This window comes from Mauremys reevesii, linkage group 1 (genome assembly GCF_016161935.1).
Source record: "Mauremys reevesii isolate NIE-2019 linkage group 1, ASM1616193v1, whole genome shotgun sequence".
Classification (NCBI taxonomy): domain Eukaryota; kingdom Metazoa; phylum Chordata; order Testudines; family Geoemydidae; genus Mauremys; species Mauremys reevesii.
Window position 1 is genome coordinate 92885880 of NC_052623.1, and position 26167 is coordinate 92912046.

Sequence of the window (26167 nt, forward strand, 5' to 3'; positions counted from 1 at the left end):
GAACCTAATTTTGCAGGGTTTGAACAACACTAGCTAAAATGAGAAGGAATGACCTGAACTGGAGAAATAATTTTGGCTGGGAATAAGGCAAAACTTTGCAAACAACGATGTCTGAAATATTATCCACAGGCAAACCATTCTAGAATAATTTAAAATTAGTCTGGACAAGCTACTCACAGTAGTAGTATATGAAAAAATCTTGCATGTGCAGAGGGATGATCCAATGTCCCAATAATTATTCCACAGTCAGTACTGTGTAACTCACAGCCAGGTTATATTTAATAATGGGCTCAGTCTAGCAGAGAAAGGTGTAGAATGATCCAATGGTTGGAAGCTGAAGCTATACAAATTCAGACTGGAAGTATGGTGTAAATTTTTGACAGTGAGGGTAATTAACCTTTGGAACAATTTAATGAGGGGCATAGTTGATTCTCTATCATTGACAATTTTAAAATCAAGATTGCATTCTTTTTCTAAAATATATGTTCTAGGAATTATTTTGGGGGAGTTCTATGGCCTGTGTTATATAGGAGGTCAGTCTAGACCAGTGTTTCTCAAACTGGGGTTGCTGCTTGTGTAGGGAAAGCCCCTGACAGGCCGGGCTGGTTTGTCTACATGCCCCGTCCGCAGGTTCGGCCGATCACGGCTCCCACTGGCGGTGGTTCGCCACTGCAGGCCAATGGGGGCTGCTGGAAGCGGTGGCCAGTAAGTCCCTTGTCCCGCACCACTTCCAGCAGTTCCCATTGGCCTGGAGCAGCGAACCGCGGCCGGTGGGAGCCGCAATCGGCTTTACCTGCGGACGGGGCAGGTAAACAAAATGGCCCACCAGGGGCTTTTCCTATACAAGCGGTGACCCCAGTTTGAGAAACACTGGTCTAGATCATCACATTGTCCCTTCTGGCCATCTAATCTATAAATTGCATCTCACTGGTTGAGAAGCTCTGACAATGGATCAAGGAAAATGGGGATGGAAAAGAATTAAAGCAATGATCTTCAGCTGGTGTAATCTGGCACAGCCCCTCTGACTTTTAGACCAGCTGCAATTTCACCCACTCTTTATTCCTATGAAGCCTTAGAACACAGACATCTACCCTCTGATTAACCAGAGCTCCATTTCCCTCAACATGATTCCTGAGATCAATGAGGTCCTTCCCTAGTCATCCCTATGAAGCACTAGAAGATGCCACTGCAGTGGAACAATAACCTTCTGCTCCCAGCATTCCAATTGGCCCAGCCTTCTTTCCATGACCCATTATTAACTCTATATTAATTCCATTTGCCTCTTTTTTTCTCTCCCAAAAAGACACATCTTCCCTGCCGCTGATTCCTGATTTGAGATACAGGTGTTTGCTACGGGCAGTAGAAAGGCGCAGGTTATTGCACGAAGATGGGCTAAAGGAAAAGGGATTTTCAGCAATATTACCCAACCAGGAGCTAGAAACTCTCTCTCTTTTTTCTTATCAAAAGGGTAGCCCCTTATTTACCACTTGAAAACTGGGAAATGAGTCAACAGAAATCTGGATATTAGCGACATCTTTTGTCGCAACTAAGAACTAGATTTAAAGTAGAGATTTAATATTAGTCACAGGTAAATTTCAGAAAGTTTGAATGTTCTGCAACTTCTATCTGAAGCTTTTCCAAGATTGTCTGTACCTTTCTGGGTACCTTGGGCTGGAAATATCACAAAAACAGATCTCTCCTGAGATTCCTGATGTGTTCTCATTTAGAATCACAGTATCATATGGCCCGGTCTACACTGGGGGTGGGGGTCGATGTAAGATATGCAACTTCAGCTACGGAAATAGCGTAGCTGAAGTCAACATATCTTATTTCAACTTACCTCCCATTCTCATGGTGTGGGATCGACGGCCATGGCTCCTCCATTGATTCTGCTTCCCCCGCTTGCCCAGTGGAGTACCAGAGTCGACGGGAGCTCGTTCGGGGATCAATATATCGCGTCTAGACAAGATGCAATATATTGATCCCCAATAGATCGATCACTACCTGCCAATCCGGAGGGTAGTCTGGACGTACCCATAATAGAAGCATAACCCCCTAACAAGATGCAGGATTCCAGTTGTACTGGAAAAACCCCAACAAAAGTCTCTCTTGACGTGTTTTGGTACTTTTTCTGGATGCGTCCAAGGAGTGAATTTCATCCTAGCGCATCTTCCAGGAAGGAAAAGTAGACTTTGCCAATTTTGCCATTGACACTGCTATGTTTGAACAAGAGTTGAGTTGCACAAGACGGAAGGAGATGTATTCTGGCACCTTATGGGCCAAATCATGATGCTGCTGATCACCTACAACCACAATTGACTTTATGTAAAGCCATTGTCATTATCATTAGTGTTAAATACCTTAATCCAGCAGTCTTTATTCCCATCAATGTTCCATTACTACTAACAGGCGAAATTCATCTGCTGTAGAGAGGAACAATATTAGCCCTCAAAATAAGATTTATTAGAGACTAAAGCAGTGTATTGGCATAGTGTTGGCCTTCTGAACAAGGATGAATTTCCCCTGACATAAGGAATAATTACTCATATTAGTAAAATTTACAGGAGGTTCTATGCACATTATATAATCAAGGTCCAATACCACTAAAGTCAATGGTAGTTTCACCACTGAAGTCAAGCTAATATGACAATTTGTATAAGCAAGGATTTGTCTTATTGTAGCCCGTGCAATCAAAAAAAATCTGAAATATTGTAACAATATTCCATACTTTATATATTTCAAGATGCATCTACTACGAATAATCTACTTAGTATGAATAGCAATATAAAATATTGCAGTGATTTGACATCAGGATTGTTGCATTGCAAATATCCATTTTTAAATGGGTTCCAGGTTCAATGAAGTATGAGATGTACAAGTTGTTGATGTCAACTGAAAGCCTTTTGGGGATGAAACTTGTAATATTATTTTATTGAAGACATTATTGCTGGTGCACCATCCAGTTCATGTAATGCAAATTAATGGAAATATCATTTTTTATTCATTTTCTCTGCATTAAAATCCTCCCTTACACTGTGACAAGGTGTTTTTTTTCTTTATATCAATATGTGATATCTTCTTTTTATCAATATAGATGTATATATTTGGTAATCATAGTTGGGAATTTATATAATATTTACTGAGTCAGTACATTGCTGGATTAACAGTAAAAAAAGTGGTACCTGTGCTCATACATAAGGATTTAGTCTAATTTATTACTTGTAATTTCTGGCAACTAACAGGATTTTGTAGGAAATTTAGACTTGTTTTCCATTTTCTTTGGGACTATATCCAGTTTTAGGTCTGTTCTCTTTTATGATGTAATCTTTGTTACTGGCATGAGAGCATTTCTTAATTTACACTTATTGAAATAAGTGAATTTATTTCCCCCCATCTACTACAAAAATAAAACTCTGTGGGTTGGAGCCAAGCAAACCACCAACTTTTAGTTTGTATGTATCAGCATATGAATAACAAAGATGTTCCTAGACATTGTTATGAATTTGTTAGGTGTAGCTAAGGAAAAAATTGGCCATTCATCCAGCTAACAGCTTCTTGCTGAAAACAGAAGTGACATTTTGCCTTACCATAAAAAACACATTCTTGAAAATTATCCCAGGTTGAAATTTCACTTATGATTTTGGCCATTCACCCATAAACATATTTTCTTGTACCCCCAAATGACAATTTGACCAACAGAAACCATCCTTTGAGATTGTTTTTGTTTGTTTGTTTGTTTTTCTTTAAAGAAACTATTGATCAGGACGTTTGGGTGAATGGGAAATGGACACAAGGATGGATTTAAGCATCAGGCCCCAACTTTATGAAGTTAACAATAGGTAGGGAAGCTATTTGTCTACCCACACCTGTCACACACCTGACATTTAACTGTAGTGTAGGTCTACTAGGCTGTCATATAATGAATAACTGGGGCTAGACCCTCTTCAGATTAACACCTAGATTAACTCAGCTCATTTCTGAATCTTCTCACCCTCACCCCCTGCCATAAGAGGGGTAGAGAGTGTCAAGGGGGATCTCAGTCTACAAAAATGTCATGCCTCCCCTTTTCGTTACAGACAAAAGGTCCACTAGCCATATCTCAGTCTCATTTACCTCTGGGAATTAGCCTTTTAGCATTTATTCACATACACAAATGGATGTCAGACCATAAAATATATAAACAAAAATAAAAAGAGACTAAGAAATGTAAATAGTTTTGTAAAATTAACATTGTGCCCATTAAAACTTATTTGTATTATAAGAATCACAGATTATTAGGGTTGGAAGGGACCTCAGGAGATCATCTAGTCCAACACCCTGCTCAAAGCAGGACTACTCCCCAGATGGCCCCCTTGAAGGTTGAACTCACAACCCTCGGTTTAGCAGGCCAATGCTCAAACCATTGAGCTCGTTTTGCTGGGTGCTATACAACTATATATTAGGAAACAATCTCTGCCCTTTCTTACTGTGTAAGTAGACAAGATGGAAAAAGGAAAGTGATAAACTAAAAACTCTTTCATAAATCCCCCAAAACATTGGAATGTTGGATGCAATAGATGGAGAGCAGAGGTAGTTATAAGATTCCTGAGCAGGACAGAAGGAAATCAAGTCAGATCTAAAATCTTTAAAAGCTGTTGGTTTCCAGTTGTGTAATACTTCTCTTGTAAAAAACAAACATACCCTCCTCCTGCCTCACACAACTACTATATGGGATGGTAACCATCCAAAACAATATACTATCACTGTTCAAATGTGTGTGTCACTTGAGTCTTTACTTTTTTTTTAATTGCAATTAGTGGAACTTTTAGAAAAAAAAACTTGTTATCTAGGACTATTTAGGCAAGAAGTGAGGATTATTTGTATATGGAACACTGCTTCAAGTTGCCACAAAAAGCTAATAAAGGATGTACTGCTTTAAGAAGCATCATGGTTGATTTTTTATCAGATACTTGAAATAAAGATGTTTTTTGGCTGCAGAAATTTGCAAAAAAGGAAGAGAGATTAAAATAGAAGACAATTAAATAGTGATTTTCCTTGACCTGAGCCCAGAATCTCATGGGAGAAGCAGGCTATTGAAAATGATTTCCTAGATGAATGTGTTTTTGCCTCTATCGTGTTCCTAGGAAAATTCAAGATACAAAAACTTTTTTCTTCACCAAGCTTCTGAGGGGAATTCTTGTAGAAAAAAAGGCAAGTAGAGAATGAATCTAAAAATTAACTCAACTCAGATTTTTTTTTTTGGTTTATGCTAATAAACTAACAGTTTTAATAGAGGAGTTTGAATTTCCCTATTCATTGATCTCATATGCTAAATACTGTAATATTATAATGTATGAACCTACACCACAATCAGTGTTCTTTGTATCCTTTCCTCACACATTACTGTCTTGCCCCAGGTTATTGCCTGTTAATTTTTTCTTGGAATTATTTTACCTCACTTTAAAATATACTTATTTATTTCCTTATAAATGTATTTGATTTATAGATGACAGAGGAAATCAGAGTGTTCAGGGGTTTCATGCTGCTTACTTTATACTAATTTATGAAATATATGAATTTAAGTTTAGACTTTAATCTAGAAAATTTGTTTGGGGGCAGTTGAAATTTCATGTATTTCAGGAACAATACTACAATTTCTTGCCTTTTCCCAGAAAAATTATACCTCACAATATATGTATTTCTGAAGGCCAATGCAAGCCATAAAACATTCATTATGTTTTTCCCCATCTGGAAAGAAAGCAGCATAATTCTGTAAAGAAAAAAAAAATAGGAGGTTTCTCTTAAAGGAATAATTATTTTTAAAAGAGAAACAAGCTTTTGTAATTTGAGTAATAATTGACTAAATTCTGATGTCAGCTATACACTTGAAACCTCAGTGTCTCTAATGAAGTTGTATGAATGTAACTAATAGATGAATTTGGCCCATTGATTGCTGAAAAAAAGGACTAGGTTTTTGTTTGATCAGAATCTATTCAACAGCACTTCCTATTGTGGAAATCTATCTCTTCTGGGCCAGATCCTAATTTGATGTAAATTGGCATAGGTCCATTGGCCTCAATGGAGCTACACCAGTTTATACCAGCTGCAAGTCTGGCTCTCTGACTTAAAGTGATGCCAGTTGAGACAGAGCATGAATGTATCAGATATTAATAGCAATGCAAAGAGACATTTTTGTTATAGATGTCACTCAGAAGTACAGCTAGTTGATGAGTCACAGTGTGCATCTTTTTGCAGCTGTGGAATTATTACTAGTGAATGAAAATGATGCACCAGTACAAAAACGGTATTATCTGTGAAAATCTAGAATGGTTTTCTTTAAATAGAGTTTTGAAAAAGGAAGGACTCCATAAACAATTTCCCCCTTCTCAACATCCCCACAAAAAACCCTCAATAAATACAAAGGTTTTCATTCAAGCTTTTGTCTCCATTTTTTTTTAGTGGGGGGAAAGGAGTGTTAATAAGAATCCTCTCAAGCTTTGTTAGGAAAAAAATAGCTCTAAAGATTTGATTCACCCTAAAATATCCAAGTTTTTCCAAGCCATGGAAGCTCCAAGCTGATCTTTTTAGCAGAAAATAATCAGAACCTGAAACTTCTGCCCCACCCTCTCTAAAGTATCATTATGTCTCTTCTGGCCATACACATGCTGGATTCTCACTTTATTTGATTTTCCCCATTTGTCAGACAGCAAAAGGGAGGGAATTCTACCTCGGGACTAGGGAACACTGATACATTGGGATCCTCCGTGATAGTGTTCTAGGCTGGAGAATTTCTCTGTTGCAACCAAAGGTAGAGGAATAGATGATGCAATGGCAGGGTTGTTCAGAAGTTAAGGCTGAAACCCGGATACAAGGCCCATTTGTGTTTCCTGCCAAACCCAAAATCAAGCCGTGAAAATCCACTAAATTGCAGACCTTGGTTGCTGATACAGTTTGTATAACCTGGGCTCCCTTCTGTACTCTAGTTTCTAGAGAACCACAGCTCAAGAATTAATAGGTGTTATTGACCCTGCTCCATCACTGACTACGGGTCTGGTCTTGAATCCATTGAAGTAAATGTCAAGGCTCCCATTGACATCAATAGTGTAAGATAGGACCTGAAACAGGAACTTGCCTGCACTAGGCCTCATGGATCTTTTACATAAATCTCCCTTTCTCCAAAAAGAGACGAGAAAGCCAAGATTGGAATGGGGCCACTCAGCTCCAGGCAGAGGTGAGAGTAGTCCAGTCTCAACAATCATGAGAAAGTTAAGGTTTTTGAAGAAAGGTGTTCTCTGGTGGCAGAGAAGTTGGGGAAAGGGTCCCAGATCCCAGCCATTCACTTCTGCACAAATACCAACCTTCCTTCCATGTGGTGTCAGAGTTTACCCCTGGAACAAGCACCACAACTAGCAATAGAACAACATTTTCATCTAGCCCAGGCAAAGTCAGGATAGACCCAGATCAGGGTCTCTAGCAGGAGTTGTTACACAGACTCCCTTGCCCTGATACAGCATAAAGCACATGGCACATAACACCCACCCCCACACGTGGCTAGATACACATAGACACTCTGCCCCATGCCAGTGCAGCCCTCTTCCCTTCATTCAATGCAACCTTTCGGTGAACTCTGATGTTGGCATACACTGTGAGCTCAGAATGCTGGGTCTTTCTATGTCATCTCAGGTATCATGTCAGATCCAGGCTGCGCAGCTGTAAGAGCCCCTTTTGAAAGCACCAGTGCAGTAGCAGGCTCTTCTGCAAGCAGTACCTAGTTCAGATTTTACTCCTGCATCGTGGAGCTGCTCTATGCCCCAGCTAGGGTGGCCACTCACAGGTTCCTGGAATACTGGAATTTCTGGTACTTCCAGGAAGGGTGTGTGCCCACCCCCACTGGTGTGACCCCCCTCACCAGCATGACTTTGAATGTACCGTGTGGGCGAGGTCACACCAGCAGGGAGCAGAACACAACCCTCAGAAAGATGGCATCACCCATCCAATACCAGAGAAAAGCACGTCGAGTTTTGTCCCAGTACTGGATGGGGGACAAACCATTCCAAAAGTGGACTGTCCAGTTCAAAAACCAGATACGTGGCCTCTCTAGGCCCAGCTCAGCACTGCTGATTCTCAGCTTTCTCTTTGTCCTCCCTTCAAATCTTCCTGGGCTTGTTGTCTCGCTCTTCCCTCGTCTATTCATTGTCTCAAACCCTTCCAATTGATACATAGTTTATTCTGTGTCCTTGTTCTGGACTGGCACTACCCAATCCACCCAGCCAGTCCAGTTTGCAAAGAGTAGCAGGAAGTCGGGAAATGGGGAAAAGAAGGGGCTCTGTACCCAGCCCCACAATGCTATCTTTCCACCCCTACATTCCTATTTAAACCACTGAAAGGCACATCTGTTGCTGTTTGACTCAGGAATGGTTCATTCATTCAGTCTGGCAAGAGCCCAACTGCGAAACGTCTGGCTTTTGCCCCTGTAATGTACTCCCACAGCTGAACACAGGCAGGCAGGCAGGCAGAAAACAGCTCTTCTTCTCCCTCAAACAGACAGATATCTATGGTACTCCTCGCATCCTCAGTGGAGTTCCCTGGTAGCATTCTGATCATTATCATATTGCAGATATGTCAAATGGGATCAGAGGCTCAGACCTTGGGAAAGGTGAAGCACAGAATGACTAATATGGCACGTGGTATGCCGAACATCACGATTAGCCTCTGTGGCTGTGAAGCACAAGAGGCTTGTGGGGATTCTTCCAGCAATCGTGGATGTGCATTTTGACTATAATAAGACCTAAATACTTTTGTTTTAAGATGAAACAAAGTAAATGGAGGTCTCTTGAAGAATGAACATTCTTGTAAAACTGGCTGAGAGTAATGGATTATTAAAATTTAAAAACCATGTGGGAATTTTGTTTGCTTTTTTTGCAGGAGAGAGAAGGAGGAACAAAAGTGAGAAATCTGTCCTCTTCAACTCTACAAGGACCTTCAGGAAAGAAAGGCTTAAGACAGGGGTAGGAAAACTTTTTGGCCCGAGGGCCATATCTGGGTATGGAAATTGTACAGCGGGCCATGAATGCTCATGAAATTGGGGGTTGGGGTGCAGGAGGGGGTGAGGACTCCGTCTGGGGATGCGGGCTCTGGGCTGGGGCAGAGGGTTGGGGCATGGGGGGTGGGGAGGTGAGGGCTCCGGCTGGGGGTTGGAGCTCTGGGATGGGGCTGGGAATGAGGAGTTAAGGGTTAAGGAATGTTCTCCAGGCTGGGATCCAGGGGTTAGGAGGGCAGAATGGGGATCAGGGCTAGGGCAGGGTGTTGGGGAGCAGAAGGGTGTCAGGGGTGCAGGCTCTTGGTGGTACTTACCTCAAGCAGCTCCCAGAAGCAGTGGCATGTCCCTTCTCCATCTCCTGTGCAGAAGTGCAGCTAGGCATCTATGCACGCTGCCCCGTCCACAAGCACCACCTCTACAGCTCCCATTGGCCATGGTTCCCATCCAATGGGAGCTGCGGGGGTGGTGCTTGTGGTGGGAGCAGCATAGGAGCTGGAGGAGGGGCATGCCGCTGCTTCTGGGAGCTGTGCGGAGCCACAGCCCAGCAGGGCAAGCCCCTGACTCCGCTCCCGGGCTGGAGCGCCAGAACAGGGAAAGCCCCCAACCGCACTTGCCCGTGGGAACATGAGATCCAGATTAAAACGTCTGCAGGGCTGGATATGGCCCCCGGGCCGTAGTTTGCCCACCCCTGGTTTAAGAGGTGGTTTTATATTACGTACAGTACAACAAGCATGGTGTTGGAGAAAAATGAGTCCTCACTCTCAGGTTGGTTGCAACAAGCCAGAGAATGGGAAAGATTGCAATGAAAATGTTTTCACGGAAAAAGTTAGGATGAAAAGTACTGGAAGTGAATCACATTGTAAAGGGTAAGATGACTGAAGTATATGGACAAATACCATTGCATGAGTTTCAGACGGACACATCCTGCAACTCTCACTATTAATAAACCCTATTCCTTAAAGCAGCCCAAATAGCTTTACTAGGACTATTTGTGATAGTGAGGGGTGCAGGATCAAGTCCAAAGTACCTACACTACATCTTGGATTTGAAATAGTCACAAAATATATTTCTAGAAGATATTTGCACAATTACATTTTAGATTACTCTGATTGGCTATGATACCATCAATGTGTAAAATGTTTCTGTAATCTTACAGCCATCAAGATAAAGTAACCTCACAACGTTTGAAATCTGTTCATCAAGTCCACCCGGTTTTGCTAAGTAATATCACAATTTGTGCTTTTTTTAGATAAATCAACAACAAAATTAGAATTAGGATGTTAGGCCAAAGTAATGTAAGTAGGGATTGTCTTGTCTCAATTTCTCTCTCACTGGAGGAAAACTACATCTTATTTCAGATCAATACAGTAATGTTTCCCCAAAATACTGAACCATTATGAAGCAGACACAAAGTCTAATGTCAGAAATGTTACTTAAACACATTATCTCTTTGCCTGGGTCTACATCAAGGGCGGGCAAACTTTTTGGCCTGAGGGCTGCATCGGGTTTCGTAAATTGTATGGAGGGCCGGTTAGGGGAGGGCTGGTTAGGGGAGGGAGTTGTGGCCTGGCCCCCACCTCCTACTTCCCCCACCGGGACTCCTGCCCCATCTACAGAACCCTGTTCCCTGTCCCCTGACTGCCCCTGGAACCCCTTCCCCTGACTGCCCCCTGCTGCCCCATCCAACCCTCCTTCCTTCCTGACTGCCCCCCAGGTTCCCTGCCCCCATTCAAACCCCTGTTTCCCCCCTGACCACCATCCACACCTCCGCCCCTTGACCACCACCCCGAACTCCCCTGCCCTCTATCCAACCCCCTCTGCTCCCTGCCCCCTTACCGTGCTGCCTGGAGCACTGGTGGATGGCTGGATCTGGGCCACACTTCCACTGCCACCGCCACCGCCATGCAGCACAGAGCACTGGGTCAGCTGCGCTGCCCCAGGAGCTCACAGCCCTGCCGCTCCGAGCATTGTGGGGGAGGGAAGACAGTTGGAGAGGGGCCAGGGGCTAGCCTCCCAGGCCAGGAGCTCAGGGGCCAGGCAGGATGGTCCAATTTCAATTTCCAGAAACTCCCTTCACAAATGTAAAACTGGAGTTTGATCTTATAAAGTGGAGAACGTTCTGGTCCTAATCCAGCAAAGCATGTAAGCACATGCTTAACTTTAGCCGAAATAAAGCCTATTCAAGAACTTACAAATGCACCAATTTTTTGCATGCAAATGTACAAAATAGGATTCTGCATGTATAAATACTAAGGTCCTGATTCTCCAGTAACTTAAACATGTAACATTACATGCATGGGCCACTGAAATGTATGCAGGATTGAAGCCTGATTTGTACACATTAGTTGCTACAAATTCTTTGAACACATTTCTTAAACCTTTTGAAAATTTGGCCCCAGACATCTATCAAATATTGGTGGGAGATTAACACAAGGACAAGTCAAGGAGAATGTTTAGAAAAAATAAAGGCATCTAAAGATTAAAAGCTCTAGGAAGAGTAATAGGAGCGGTAATTTTTGACCTACATTTTCTTATGATATTGTAATATCCCAATACCTAAATATTAACAACAATTACCATAAACAACAGAAACAGCAGCAGATGTGACAATTTTCGTGAAAAGAAATACATTGCTACTTGAATAAAATTAATCATTTTTCATTTAATCAAATTTTCTCTTTAATCTATAAGATGATAAACTCCTATGAATTTATCAGTAGTAGTTTTACTGGAACTGAGAAGGTTTCAATAGATAATTCACCAAGTAACATTACTGCCCACCTCTTCAAGGTACATTGAAATTCCCAGCATCATTTCAGAGAACCCTGGAGCAGGATTTCTTTATAGTGAAAATAACATTGGCTCAGATCCAATTGCAATTTAATTATCTAATCTTTTATTGTTCATGTGCAAAAAGAACAGTTCGGCCATGTCAAGATGAAAGCTTAGAGTGACAAGTGAGTTTGAGTGCCTAGCTTGAGGCACTGGGAAAGGTCAGATTTTTAGAAAATGCTGACACCTGCCCTCTGAAAAACAGGCAGTTAAGGTGTGTCAGTTTGAGGACTTAAAAATCATTAATTGCTTTTGAAACCGTAGGCCATAATGCCTAAAAAAACAGATTAGTCGTGAAAGGAATAAGTGATTTAACAGACAAGTTAAATAAGGCACAATTAAGACTACTTGTTAACTCTCCTATTTCCATCAGAGTTCATAAACTTGCATATGACAAGTCTGAATGGGTATTATTTATTTAGACTATTTAGGCCCTAATTCAGGAAAGCACATATTTAAATTCCTAATTCAAGAGTATGCTTAAAATTAAGCATGTGCTTTACTACTTTGCTGAATCAGGATCTTAAACAGCAGAAGGCTGCCCCTTTGGTACTCTCTAACAACAGCAGTAACTTGTGGATTGAGGTTTGTATTCCATTTGATGCATCCCTCTTCCTGCGCAAGGAATAAAGGGAAGATTAACAAAAATATACAAATAGTTTACGTTTAATGCATTATGTGACAGATTAGTTTGAAATTGTGAATGCTCTCAGAAACTACAGTTATACAGAGGCCTATGAATAAATTTAAATATACATTTAAAAATGGAACAATCTCAGACCTGTGATCAGAAAATCCTACTTTCTTTTGCATTCAGTTTGCTAGTTACTGAGCAGCAGCACAATCAGAGACCACGTAAGTAGTGAAAGAAGCAGGTGAAGCTATGTGAAAAAAAATAAAACGGAATAAATATGTCAATAAGATTTCACAAAACTTATTGTGAAAATGGGCCATAATAGTATGGTACACAAAATAAACTACATGAATTAAATAGAAATGTATGAGAACAACCATCAACTGAAAAGGAACAAAGAAACTCTACAGAGACAAAAATAAAAAATGTATCTTAAGAGAAATAAAAAGGAGAATGATAATCAAAACTATGCAAGTCAATGTTCCTAGAATTACTGAAAATCAGAAAAATGTAAACACCTCCCTCTTCTCCCACCACATCCACATAAATCTTTAATGTGAGCAAGAACCAGTGGGTATGGTTTCTTTGAATGTGGATATTCCATAAGAGAAGAGGAAAAGCTGACATTTTTCTCAATGCTGTAAAAATCCAGCCTGATATAATACTCACAGAAAAAAATGTGAAAAGAGTCAGATCATACCTTAACAGTCAGGAAAACCAACATTCAGCCCATTGCCTAAACCATAGCCAACATCTCTGATGGGAAACATCTTTGCCATGCATAGTGCTGGGTTGTGGCTGATAATGGTATCAGCAGAAGCAGGCATTCCTTTAATTGCAATGAGGCAACCTGACATATTGACTAATATATTGAGAAAGCAATAGCAATTAGTGCTTAGGATTCCAAGGTATACAGTTATTTGGCCATGATCCAAATAGTGGAACTCCTCTATTTATCCATACAACTACTTGTGTGACCTCGTCCTCCTTGATAGACAAGTCACATTTTACAATCCTTGTTAATACAACTTCTTCTCCCAATAGAGATACTGTGACATGGCTAGTCCTCCGCACCAATAGTCATACTGGGTATTCTTCTGCAGTCCCTCTTCCTCTTCCCCTTCTGAGAATCAAGTCACAGTTGTCCTTCCCTCCTCCCATTTTGCCATAAAACTGTTATCATTTTCTATTAATTATATAAGAATTTTTCCCCATAAGGGGCAACATCACAATTTATCACATGGCTCTCCAATATAATTTAGTCAATATATAGATAATATTTAGGGTATCTTTTGTTAAAGTTTTTTGAATTTTACCATTTTAAAAGCACTACATTCCCTCTCAATGGTTTACTATGATTAATATAAGCCATGGTTAATTCAGCCTTCTTAGATCTGGCCATGTACATTTGGATGTCAGACAATTTCCACATTTTCCCAACAAATGAAAAAAAAATCTGCTAGAAGAAATTACTAATCCTTGTACAGTAATTCTAAATGTAGTATCATTGTTGGCTAGTGCATGTTGACTAAAAGATTGGCAGTTGGGATTTGCTATTGGCCCCCATACAGTTAAAAGGCAGATCTAGGAGTGTCACTTACAATACAAGTCAAACAATTCACTTTATTTGTGTTTCTTTTTGCTTAGCTGCTCCTAAGCCCTGTAGGTGTCTAAGCTCACCAGGCACCTACATTTTTGCTGTAAAGTTCCCCAGACACAAATATTTCTGTCTTTGACCATGCACACTACTGCCTCATGCCAGATATTCTGGCAACTAATCTCCAGAATGATACACACACTGAGAGAAGATAGCTATTTCTCCCTCTAATTTGCCTTCATGGTCTGGTAAGTATGCTCAAACCTCATCTGCAGGTTCAGGCCCCTATAGACAAGGTTACTCAAAACAGCTGGGGATGGACACAGGGAAGGTAACCTCCCTCATATTTTTTAGTCCAGTGATTAGGGCAGTCACCTGGAATGTGGAAGTCTCCTAATTCTGCTTCACCTAAGAGGAAGAAGGGATTTGATGAAGGATCTGCCACTTCTCAAGTTAGCACCTGGTCACTGGTCCATGGGATAATATAATATAGGCCTTCCTCAGTCTTTCCTGAGAAAGCTGTTGCACTGTGGATAAATAATTAGAATAAAAAATATTACACACATTTTAGAAAATAATTATGAAATTTAAAAAGTAATTACATTTAAAAAGGTCAGACAAGTAATTTATTATACTGGACGTGGTTTCAAGAGAACCATAATAGTTGAAGAAAGAAGTTTGAAATAAATATGAAGTTAACTTTCTCATTGTACAGCCCATCCTGAATCATTGCCCTAATGCATAGCACATGTTGACTGAGTAATGTAGATCACTAATTCCTCTGTATGTGATCAGGAATGAACAGTGAGAATTTCAAATAGGCATAATTTTCTGACTATTCTGATACCAATCTATCTCTCTAGATGCATTTCAGAAAACATATGGGGTTTTGTGTTTTAGGTTTTTTTTTGTTTTTGGTTTTTGGTTGCTAGGGTGTTTTAGGAAAACAAAGAAAGACACTGCACTAATAAGGTCCATGGAGAAGCATAACAGCAATAGAAGTAAATATATGTGTTGGACAGTGACAACTTACCAAAAACATTTTTCTTCTCACAACTAGCAAAATACTTGTCTCTAGAGCACTAGTCTCACAGCCCCAAGCAAAAACACACCTGTGGGCTGGCCGGAGCAGCGAATGGGGGGAAGGGAACCAACAAACCTGTGAGCCCACCGGAGCAGCGAAGGGGAAAAACAAACAAACAAACAAACAAACCTGCAGGGCAGACGGAGCGCGGGTGAAGGGGGACTCCCGGCCCTGCAGATGTGCCCAGGGCAGCGGAGGGGAGATATAGAAGTGGGGCAGCCAGGGCTTCCTTCAGCGGGGCGCTCGCCGCACCACCTGCCAGGAGGGCTCTGCGCCGCTCCGGTCGGCAGGCAGGGAAGGACGCGGGCTGCCCTGCCGGGATTGCTACAGACCTGGCACTGCTCCTAGCAGGGTGCTCCCCTCCTCTGCGCTGCTGCCCCCTACAGGGCGGCTGGAGCAGCGAACCAAAAAGAAAAAACCTGCGGCCAAAGCACTGAAGCAAAAAAAAAAAAAGGATTGGGTGGAATGCCGTCCCTTGGAATCTGCTGCCCCAAGCATGAGCTTGCTCGGCTGGTGCCTGGAGCCAGCCCTGACTAGTCTGTGCTCTTATGAGTTTCAATTGACTTTTATCTATTTAACTTTAAATCTATTTAATTTTAAATGTAGGATTTGGTGTTTTTCTGAATTTCATACTTATTAAAAATACTTGTATATATTGTACATTAAAAGGGCTTTCAAGACTGCACTAACACTGTTGTAGGAAAGGTTTTGTACCCTAATTGTAGGTTACTGTAATATTTGTATTAGGTAAAGGTGACCAGTAGGGCACTGCAGGCATTACAACATATTTTTTTAAAGTATTAGGACAAGCATATAAAGGGTATGTCAATTAAGTCTGTTGGTAATATTAAGTTGTGCGGTTTAAATTCTTGCCTGAAAAGTGAAATACAAGGCAACCGTTTAAAGAAATGAGCAGGAAATAGCAAAGTGAGAACACATAACATGACACAGAAGAATATACTGTGATGAATTATACTGTAGTAGCAAGAGGATAGAATACATGACTTAGCAGGAAGTCATAGCCCTCTCTAAATTGTATAATTTATGTCCATTGTATAGAAAAGAGAGTAAAAAAACTATTTGTGAGCATTTTTGGAAAAAATTGTGAGCAATGGTTAGTTCTAATACGTTGTCTACCATTGGAAAATGTGTCTTTAATGACAAAAAAGTTTTGGGGCCATCCAAATCATACAGCTGGTGGTAATATTTTCAAAATGGCTCATATGTCTTTTGTACTAGTAATTATCTCATTATAGGGCAGATTGATACTTTGAAATCAACCCCAGGCAAGGAGACGTACATACGTGCACTGACCCAGGAGCACAATAAAGACCAAATTGACTCTGGAAGTCACAACTTGATCCCCCCTTCTTCCTCATATCATACAGGAAAAAAGCTACAGCAGCCCTCTTATTGGGAGAGTTTGGTTCTCCCTCCAAGCAGATTCAGCTGCACTATCTGGCATACTGAGGAGGAGCAGAGCTAAGACTTTGTCCACTTCTTGCATCTGTCTGCCCATTTGTGGGCATCCGCCATCCCCGGAACCGACAGCCAACTGTGACTGGACATCGTCATCACCCATGAGGACCGGAAGAAGATCATCATGGTGGACATCACAATGCTCTTCGAGAACAGGACACCAGCCTTCCACGATGCCTGAGCTCGAAAGGTAGAGAAATATGCCTCTCTGGCCGACACCTTGAGAGCTAAGGGTTACCAGGTCCACTGATTATTGGAGCCTTGGGCTCAGGGGACCCCAGTAACTAGTGAGTGCTGAGAGAACGCGGAATCAGTCAACGCTACGCTCAGCTGATGCTGCAACTCATGGTGTTGGATCCCATCAGGTGGTCGAGGGACATCTACATAGAATTCATCACCGGACATCGGCAATACTAGGAGGGATGAGCTGGAGTGCCGATGAGAAGCGCAGCCAGGAAAGTATCTGAAATACTTTTCTCATGGATTGTGTTTTCTAAATAGACAACCTACCTAATTCTCAATTACTGAGGGACAATCTCCACTCATTTTGCTTTCCACAAACAAATCTCTGTACAACTTTTCATGAGTGATGTACCTAAGTATTCGGGTTTACATTTTGGGATTACTTAGAAACCTATATCAGTAATTATATGTTCTGCACCTGGCTATGGTCTAAGTCCCTCAATTATTGATATGAGTGCATTTATGCATTTCAATTGTCCTACTGAATGAAGAAAAAAAGTTATACAAATGTCTGCAAGGTCAGGGTTAAGTGTATAAATTTGCCATTATACTTTGACATTTACTTACTTTTTAAAAAATATTGTTTTATATTTGTATTTGATCTATAGTTATAATTTTTCCAGTTACTGAAGGGGATTAAAAATATTTTATCTTTTCATAGTTCATAGAGGTGGATACTTCAAGAGGGAGGGGGAAGGAATCATTCTTGGAAGGTGGTGCAAAGTTACCACAAATTTAATATTTTTTCAATTATTGGAGAATTTATAATCTGTTTTATACATTTGTTTGAAACCTTGTTGTACTTGTATGTTGCACTTGGCACTACACAGCAAGTGTAACAAGTGAATAGAATAACTGGCTATGTTTATACCATGCTTTGTCTGGAATATATGTCAGAAATTCAAAGACGGAAAGCACAAATGATGTGAGAACTCACTAAAGGTATTAGTAGGTTAGTTTTGAAAAGAAAAAAAAATCACCATTAAGGTAGAAAAATGAAGTAGACCTCTATATTAATAGAACTCATGGAAGATGTCAGAGTAATACGGAGCATATAGAACAGGAGTACTTGTGGCGATTTTTCAGTGGAATATTTGTTGTACTTGGGTAGTATTCAAACTTGAGTGCTTATTGTTAGCTAAATCCATATTCAGTGACTTTGATTTAAGGTCATGCAAGCAACTGTCATGCAAAACCTTTCTTCTGTTAACATAGGTTAGAAGTGCATCCAGAGAAAGCACTTAGGGCTATAAGTAAGGGAGCAAGAATGGCTCATGTCCCCATTGGCAGCCTTTTTTATCCTGGCTAGCATGAAAAGAGGCTGAGGGAGTCTGTGTACATGTGTCCACTGCTATTAGCTTGGTGTCGAGTGCAGCTGGTCAACATTATTTCAATGGAGTGGTTTTGTCATGGAAAATGCAGTTACATTATATGTAATAGTATCATATTTTACATCAAAATGTTTACTTTATCAAAACAAAATGATTTCATGATCTCAAAGCAAAATTTTTCCTACATGTGAAACTTTGACTTTTTGGCTCATTTTGGAACAGTTTCTTGTTAAATGGAATGGACATTCTGTTTCCAACCAGCTCGAGTACAAAGTCTCTGTTGCGGTCACTTGAAGTCCAGTCACCAAGATCAACCTCACTGAGAAACAATTAGGAAAACAAAAGAAGGGAAGAAAACGGAGCTCTAATCATACCCTTAAGACTTCCCAGTAGCAGCCCATAGCATACAGCAATGTCAGCCACCCTGGATGCAGTAATCTGTTTTTGGAGGGATAGAAAGCATAAACTGTCCAATGAGGAAAAACAAAACTGGCAAGACAGACTCTTCAGAATATTAAAATGAAACTAAAATGAAACTAAAATGTTTACAAACATTGAAAAGAGATCAACTTTAACATTTAATATTAGAGTAGTCAAACTGTGATATCCAGAACCTTTTGATGGCTTTCCACAGTGAACTAATTCACAAAGTCAAAGTTTTAAAGCTAGCGATAAAGTTCCATGTGGATAACATGCCACTATTATAATGCCTCATTAAGAAATGTTTTTCAGACCATAAGGTCAGAGTACAAATGTTCTGAGTATATCCTGGCTATTAACAGATTCAAATTAGCTCAGATATTACTGTCTGGAGTTAGAGGGGATTAAATAGATAAGGCTTAAAGAATGTTGAAGATCTGTAAGCATACAGAAAAATCTCAATTTTGTTTGTATAGTTTTTTTCTCAGTTTTAATTTGCTAAAGACAAAAGAACATATGTTGTGGGATACAAAATTCTTAAAGACAGTGGATATATAAGATAACAACTAATCTGAGATAGTTAAGGGTTTTTCCCTTCAGCCTTTTAGATAAGTAGAAAATTTTTTCCAGCACAGGAACCGAAGAATTAGTCTGTTGAGAATAAAGCAGTGAGAAAGGTTCCTTTAGCAGAACTCAGTTACTATATGTTCTTATGGCAAGACTTTTGATACACCCCGCTGGAAGACATCTTTGGGGGGAACTGATAGCTCAGTGGTTTGAGCATTGGCCTACTAAACACAGGGTTGTGAATTCAATACTTGAGGAGGCCACTTAGGGATCTGGGGCAAAAATTGGTCCTGGTAGTGAAGGCAGGGGGCTGGACTCAATGCCTTTCAAGGTCCCTTCCAGTTCTAGGAGATTGGTATATCTCCAATTATTACCTATCTGGAGATTTTAAAATGTGATGACAATACTGAGTTATTTGAAAAATTGTATGGCCTAGTCTTTGAATGATATTGGCAGTTTCAATAAGGAAAAATAAAATAAAAGCTTTCCTCTGTATGTGTCCAATCTAATTATGCTAATTGCTAACAGTTTACTGGCAAACCATCAGGTTTTACCTTTTATTTGCTTTCTCATTTGTTTTAGATGTTAGGTCTCAAAGAGACAAAATGCTAATGAGAAATGATTGAACATTATAAACAACTAGTTGTATTGTGGATAAATTGTGTTGTTTGATGGCAAGCAGCTGCTTGTAGAAACAATTGCCAATCTTTGGCACTTACCTCTTGACTTTATTATTTTAGGTAAATAAATAGTTTCACAATCTATTGAATACTAAAATTAATTTGAGACAAGAAAATTGGTTGTGTTGGAATGACTCAAAATATTTGTTTTGTTCTGGAGACTTAGTCTCTTCATGTTGCCCTAATTCTGCATTCCTTATATTGGTTGTTTATAATGCTCATTGTTCATTGGGATACACATCCCTTCTCAATGGCTGATCCACAGGGATAGCTGTCTATTACTCAAACTCATAGAATTGGAGCCGGAAGGGACTATTATGATTATCAGCCTGACCTCCTGTGTAACACAAACCATTGAATTTCATCCAGTAATCCCTTCATTGAACTCAAGACCACATTACTAATGGACATTAGGCACACACTTAATTATAGACTTAGTTATCATGTAGTAGAAGTGTGATTGCAGTGCTTAAAGTCCTGGGTTAAAATCCTGCTGTTGTCCTGTGATCTAAGTTGCTACACATGCTCAAGCAAAGCTTGCATTGACTGAAAAGGGAGTTCTGTCTAAAGAAAAGTAAAGTGTGCAGTATTTTTTTAAATGTATCCTGTTTCTTAATCAACACCTGTAACCACAACTATAGTATACAACATTTATAGTATAATAGTCACTCTAATCCTTTCTTTAGAAAAAGACAACTGGACACATGGTTAGGAATATGAAATTGTTGACCAAGAGCTTAACTGTATGGATAGTGCTCAGAAGGCAAAGTGATATCTACAGAGATGATTCTGACAAGCTACAGAAGTTATCAACTTTAGATTACATGGCCTTAAAAATAATGTATGTTGTATTCAATGGATCAGCAAAATGTAATGAAATAGTTATAGGTGAGTAAGGACTTCAAGATCTGGCCCCAAGAGGGCCACATTCTGTTCAATCACAATGGCACTTGAATTTAATGGGAAGTGTCAGTGTAACTTATACCATAGACTGGGCTCAATAACTTAAGGCACAATCTGCAGCTATTGTACTGCTGTTCAAAGATAATATTTAATATTCAGCAGTTGTGCTTGATGCTTACTTTGCATCTTAATGAAAAAAACAAAAACAAAAACACACTGCTGCAAACCTATTTAGAAATCCATAATTATAGCCACAGAAGATAATTTCAATGTTGCTCTTCATATATTGCACATTTTAAAAAATAGTTGACAAAACACATACAAAATAAAATCTCATCATATGGCGATAATAAACTTTGGACTTTCCATTCCATTGGTACATGTGGAGGATGTTAAATATAAGCTACTAAAATAAACATTTTAAAATCAGCAAGTCCAGATAATTTGCATCAAAGAGTTTTAAAAGAGCTGGTTGAGGAGTTTGCTGGATTTTTACTGTAGCTTTTCAATAAGTCTCGGAGAACTGGGTAAGTTCCAGAGGACTGGTAGAAAGCTAATGGGTAAATTTAAAAAAAGATAAAATGGACAATCTGTGTTATTATAGGTCTGTCAGCCTGACATCGATCCTGGGCAAGATAATGGAACAGTTGAGGCAGGATTCAATGAATTAAGAATTAAAGGAGGGTAACTTAATTAATGCAAATCATCATAGGTTTATGGAAAATAGATCCTTGATATCTTTTTGATGAGATTGTAAGTTTGGTTGATAAAGGTAATAGAACTGACATAATGCTCTTTGATGTCTGTAACACATATGACTTGGTACTGCATGACATTTTGATTACAAAACTAGAATATAAAATTAACATGGCATTCATTAAATTGATTAAATGCTGGATAACTAAAAGATGTCAAAATGAAATTGTAAATGGGAAATGGTTATCAAGAGGGTGTGTTTACAGTGGCATCCTACAGAGACTGTTTTGTGGACCTATGCTATTTAACATATTTATCAATACCTGGACGTTTGATACCGTCAACAGGGAAGCCCTTTGGACCATTCTAACACAACTTGGCTCCCAAGAAAATTTGTCCAGATTATATGCCATTTTCATGACAGCATAACAGTCAAAGTATTGTCTGATGGAGCCATATCAGGCCCCTTCAACATCACCAACGGCGTGAAATAAGGATGTGTTCTCGCTCCTGTCCTATTTAATCTGTTCTTTGCATGTGTCCTTAACCATGCAAGGTATATACTTGAAATACCGGCACAATGGTTCACTTTTTGACCTCTGTCTCCTGAATGCAAAGACTAAGACAGTGCAGAAACTCCTTCCTGAGGCACTTTTTGCTGACGACTGTGCCCTCATGGCTCACACTGAAAATGATCTTCAGCACATTGTCAACAAGTTTGCTGAGGCCTCGCAACTTTTCGGACTATCCACCTCGGAAAGACAGAAGTACTCCATCAACCTGCACCTGGATCAAATGCTTCTGTCCCAAGTATCTCCATTGATGGCACTCAGCTGAAAGTAGTGGAGAACTTTAAATACCTGGGTAGTGTCATATCCAGTGATGATCACTGGATAATGAGATCAATGAATGAATATCCAAAGCAAGCCAGGCACTTGGCTGTCTGCGTGTGAAAGTTTTAAATCACCACAACATCCGGATGTCAACAAAACTGCTTGTGTACAGAGCTGTTGTTCTTTCATCTCTTTTGTTCGGATGTGAAACATGGACACTATATAGGCGTCACATCAAGCAGCTCAAAGCATTCCACATGCGCTGTCTCCACAACATTATGAAGATCCGCTGGCAAGACAAAGTGCCCAATCTCAAGGTCCTCAAGAGAGCCCAGATGACAAGTATTGAAATGATGATCATGAAGTCATTGCTACGTTGGACTGGTCATGTCAGCCGCATGGATGCCAACAGAATCCCCTGCCAGCTTCTGTATGGAGAGATCTCCCAGAGCATCCGGCATATAGGTCGTCCATGGAAATGTTACAAGGACATCATCAAAGCCAATCTGCAGTACAGCAGTATCAAACCTAGAGACCTTGAGGACACCACCAGTGACAGAACACAGTGGTGTGCAACAGTCAGATATCACCTTTGAGGAAGACCACTGCCAGCGTCTACAAGAGGCATGCAAACGATGTCACAGAGCACCAGCAGCACACAATCCACTGACCGCAAACTTCCCATGCACCATCTGCAGCAAAATGTGCACCTCTAGAATTGGCTTGAACAGTCATCAGAGGGCACACCATGAGAACAACAATAGATGATCTACACAGATTTGTCATCATCGGATCGATGGACTACCAAGGCAATACCTGGAAGAAAACATATAATCATCTCTGATAAAGTTTACAGATGATACAAAAATTGGGGAGTGCTAAATAATGAAGAGGACAAGTCACTGATACACAGCAATATGGATTGCTTGATAAACTGGGCGTAAGAAAATAATATACATTTTACTGTGGCTAAATGTATACATATAGGAACAAAGAATGCAGGCCATACTTAGCCTATAGGGGTCTCTATTCTGGGAAGCAATAACTCAGAAAAAAGATTTGGGCATCATGGTGGATAATAAGAGGAACATGAGCTCCCAATGTGATGCTGTGGCCAAAAGAGTTAATGTGATCCTGGGATGCATAAACAGGGGACTCTTGAATAGGAGTAGAGGGATTATTGCAGAAGTAAAAGTAAGCCAGTACAGTCTGGTACAGTGTACCGGTAAAAAAGTGGCTCCTGGTCAGCCGACCATACCGGCAGGGCAGCTGATGATGGGGCAAAAGGAGCAGCTGCGCCGGGGCCTGGCAATTTAAAGGGCCAGGGGCTCTTTAAATTGCCACTGGAGACCCGGGTGGCATGGGCCGGGGAGTGCTGAAGGGCTGGCTGGGGGAGTTTGGACCCACCCCTTTTGCCCAAGGCCCCGCCCCTTCCAGGAGCTTCCTCCACCATCTTGCCCAGGACCCTGGCCACCCTGCATACCGGTAAGTCTGTTAAATTACTTTCACCTCTGGATTATTGTACCTTTGAATTTGGCACTGGTGCTACCACTACTGAAATACTGTGTCCAGTTGTGATACCCACAATTCAAGGATGTTGATAAATTGAAGAAAGTTTACAGAAGAGCCACGGGAATATTTACAAGATTAGAAAACATGCCTTATAGTGATAGACTCAAGGAGCTCAAATTCTTCAGCTTAACAAAGAGAAGTTTATGGGGTGACTTGATTTCAGTCTACAAGTATCAATACAGAGAACAAATATTTAATAATGGGCTTCAATCTAGCAGAGAAAAGTATAATACAATCCTAGACAAATTCAGACTGGTAGTAAGATGTAAAATTTTAACAGTGAGAGTAATTAACCACTGGAACAATTTACCAGAGGTTGTGGTAGATTCTCCATCACTGGCAATTTTTAAGTCAAGATGGGATTTTTTTTTTTTTGTTGTTCCTCAAAGATATGTTCTAGGAATTATTTGGGGAACATTCTATAGCCTGTGTTATATAGCAGGTCAGACTAGATGCCTGCGGGCCTTGGAATCTATAACTCTCTGGTACAAAATGGAACATGTAATATAGTACTTCTCTCTTATCTATTGGGATACCACATTATTTGTCTACTTATATGGCACTTGTCACTAACTGCCTCACAAACATTAATGAATTTATCCATAGAATGTGCCTATGTTGTAAGGAAGTGGTATTCCAATTTTATAGTTGGATAACTGAGGCATAGAGAGAGAAAGTCCAAGGTCACAGGCGGGCTGTAGCAATGCTAGGAATTGAACCCAGATTTTCTGAATCCCCACCCAGTGTATTTATCACAAGTCTATCCTTGCCCTAATATTCCCTACATACACTAATATGTAAGTTCCATGACATATAAAAAATTAAAAATTTTGTGTATCAAAAATAGTCTTCTTAATTCAGGATTTTTTGTTACTATAATGACAGTTTCAGAGGCTATAAATACCTACAAAATGTAAGTTTATTATCCTGTTTAAAGATGAGACAGTTATTCCTATATTGTTCACTGAGATATATTGGCTATGAGAATAATATGATGTGAAGTAACAGTACTCAAACCATAAAAAGATTTGTTTTAAATAATTCTATGAACAAATATGAAAGAGAAATGGTATAGAATGTCTCATTTACTGTGAAATACCCCTTTGAACAGCAAATGGTGCTTCTAGAATAAAGTACATTTCTTCAGCTCTGATCTCTGCAAATATGAGACAAATTGAACTCCTTATCTTTCCTCTTAATTTAAATCAATTTAATTATACATGGAGTGATAAGCAGCTGGCAGGGTCTTTAATTCTAAAATTGCTAAATACTTGGGACATTCACTTGTCTCCTGGTGTGCATGACATTTTCATTAATCTTTCAGAGAACCTTTTATGCTATTATTTGGCCATTAGCCAGATTAGCACTGCCAAAGTCTATTGGTAAGGATAGAACTGTGTAGCACTGTGCTGTGTTCCATTTACTAGAGTTCAGGAAGTCTATATACATGGAAATTTAGGCAGACTTTTTGAATAAAAATCACGATTTGTCATTGGTTTTTTTTAAGCTAATGCTAACAGCAGTCAGGGAAGTTAGTAGAATTATTAAGAGACCAAGCTATGCACAAGTTACCATCCAAATAGTTAATACCTGTTGCTGCCTTTTTGACTTAGCTTGAGGAAGAACATACTGCCACTTTCCATGCTGTATCTGTTCCGATCTTCAGGGCTGTCAGTACAGTGTTTCTTCTGAGCCCTAGACTCATATGATTCTTTTTTCCTCAATTTTTTAAGTTATGCACATTCATTTTTCAAGAGTTTATTTTCCTCTTCTTTTGGGAACACAATACCCATAGACATTAATGGAAGCATCATAGACACCAGATGGAGAGACTAAATTCCTTAGCATTTGGAAAGTCCAGGCTGTACAGTTCATAACATAGACCATTTTACTATGCAAAATACAGTTTGTCTCATCTCTTCAGCTGTTCCAAACTTTGACTTTAATAAAGGACACAACTGAGCATCTGTAAGTGCTTATTTTTTAAAAGTCAGCTAGAGGTTAGACATATGCTAACATTATCTAAAGACTGATTACTGTTTAGAGTCTTATATGTCAAAAACAGTAATTTTCCCTTACAGCCAGAAATTAATTGGAAGTCATTACTAATTACAGGGTCTCTTCTGCCTTTGAGTTTATGCCCGTTTTTAAAGAAAACCAATGCAGTTTTCACACTTCTGAATGAGATGTTCTGTTCGCATTTGCAAGGGTAGAACTAAACATTGCTGTACACTGATGCCATTCATAATCAGTATTTGCATTTCAAGGTTGCTCCAG

At 39.9% G+C, this 26167-nt stretch overlaps 1 long non-coding RNA gene across 1 annotated transcript in view; it reads right to left on the minus strand.

Moving 5' to 3' along the window:
* The window catches only part of LOC120382731, a 28555-nt gene extending 13971 nt beyond the window's left edge, over positions 1 to 14584 (minus strand). The window contains exon 1 of the long non-coding RNA XR_005588230.1: positions 14458 to 14584. This is a non-coding gene — a long non-coding RNA (uncharacterized LOC120382731). The remainder of the gene's footprint in view (positions 1 to 14457) is intronic.
* Between the last annotated feature and the right edge of the window lie 11583 nt (positions 14585 to 26167).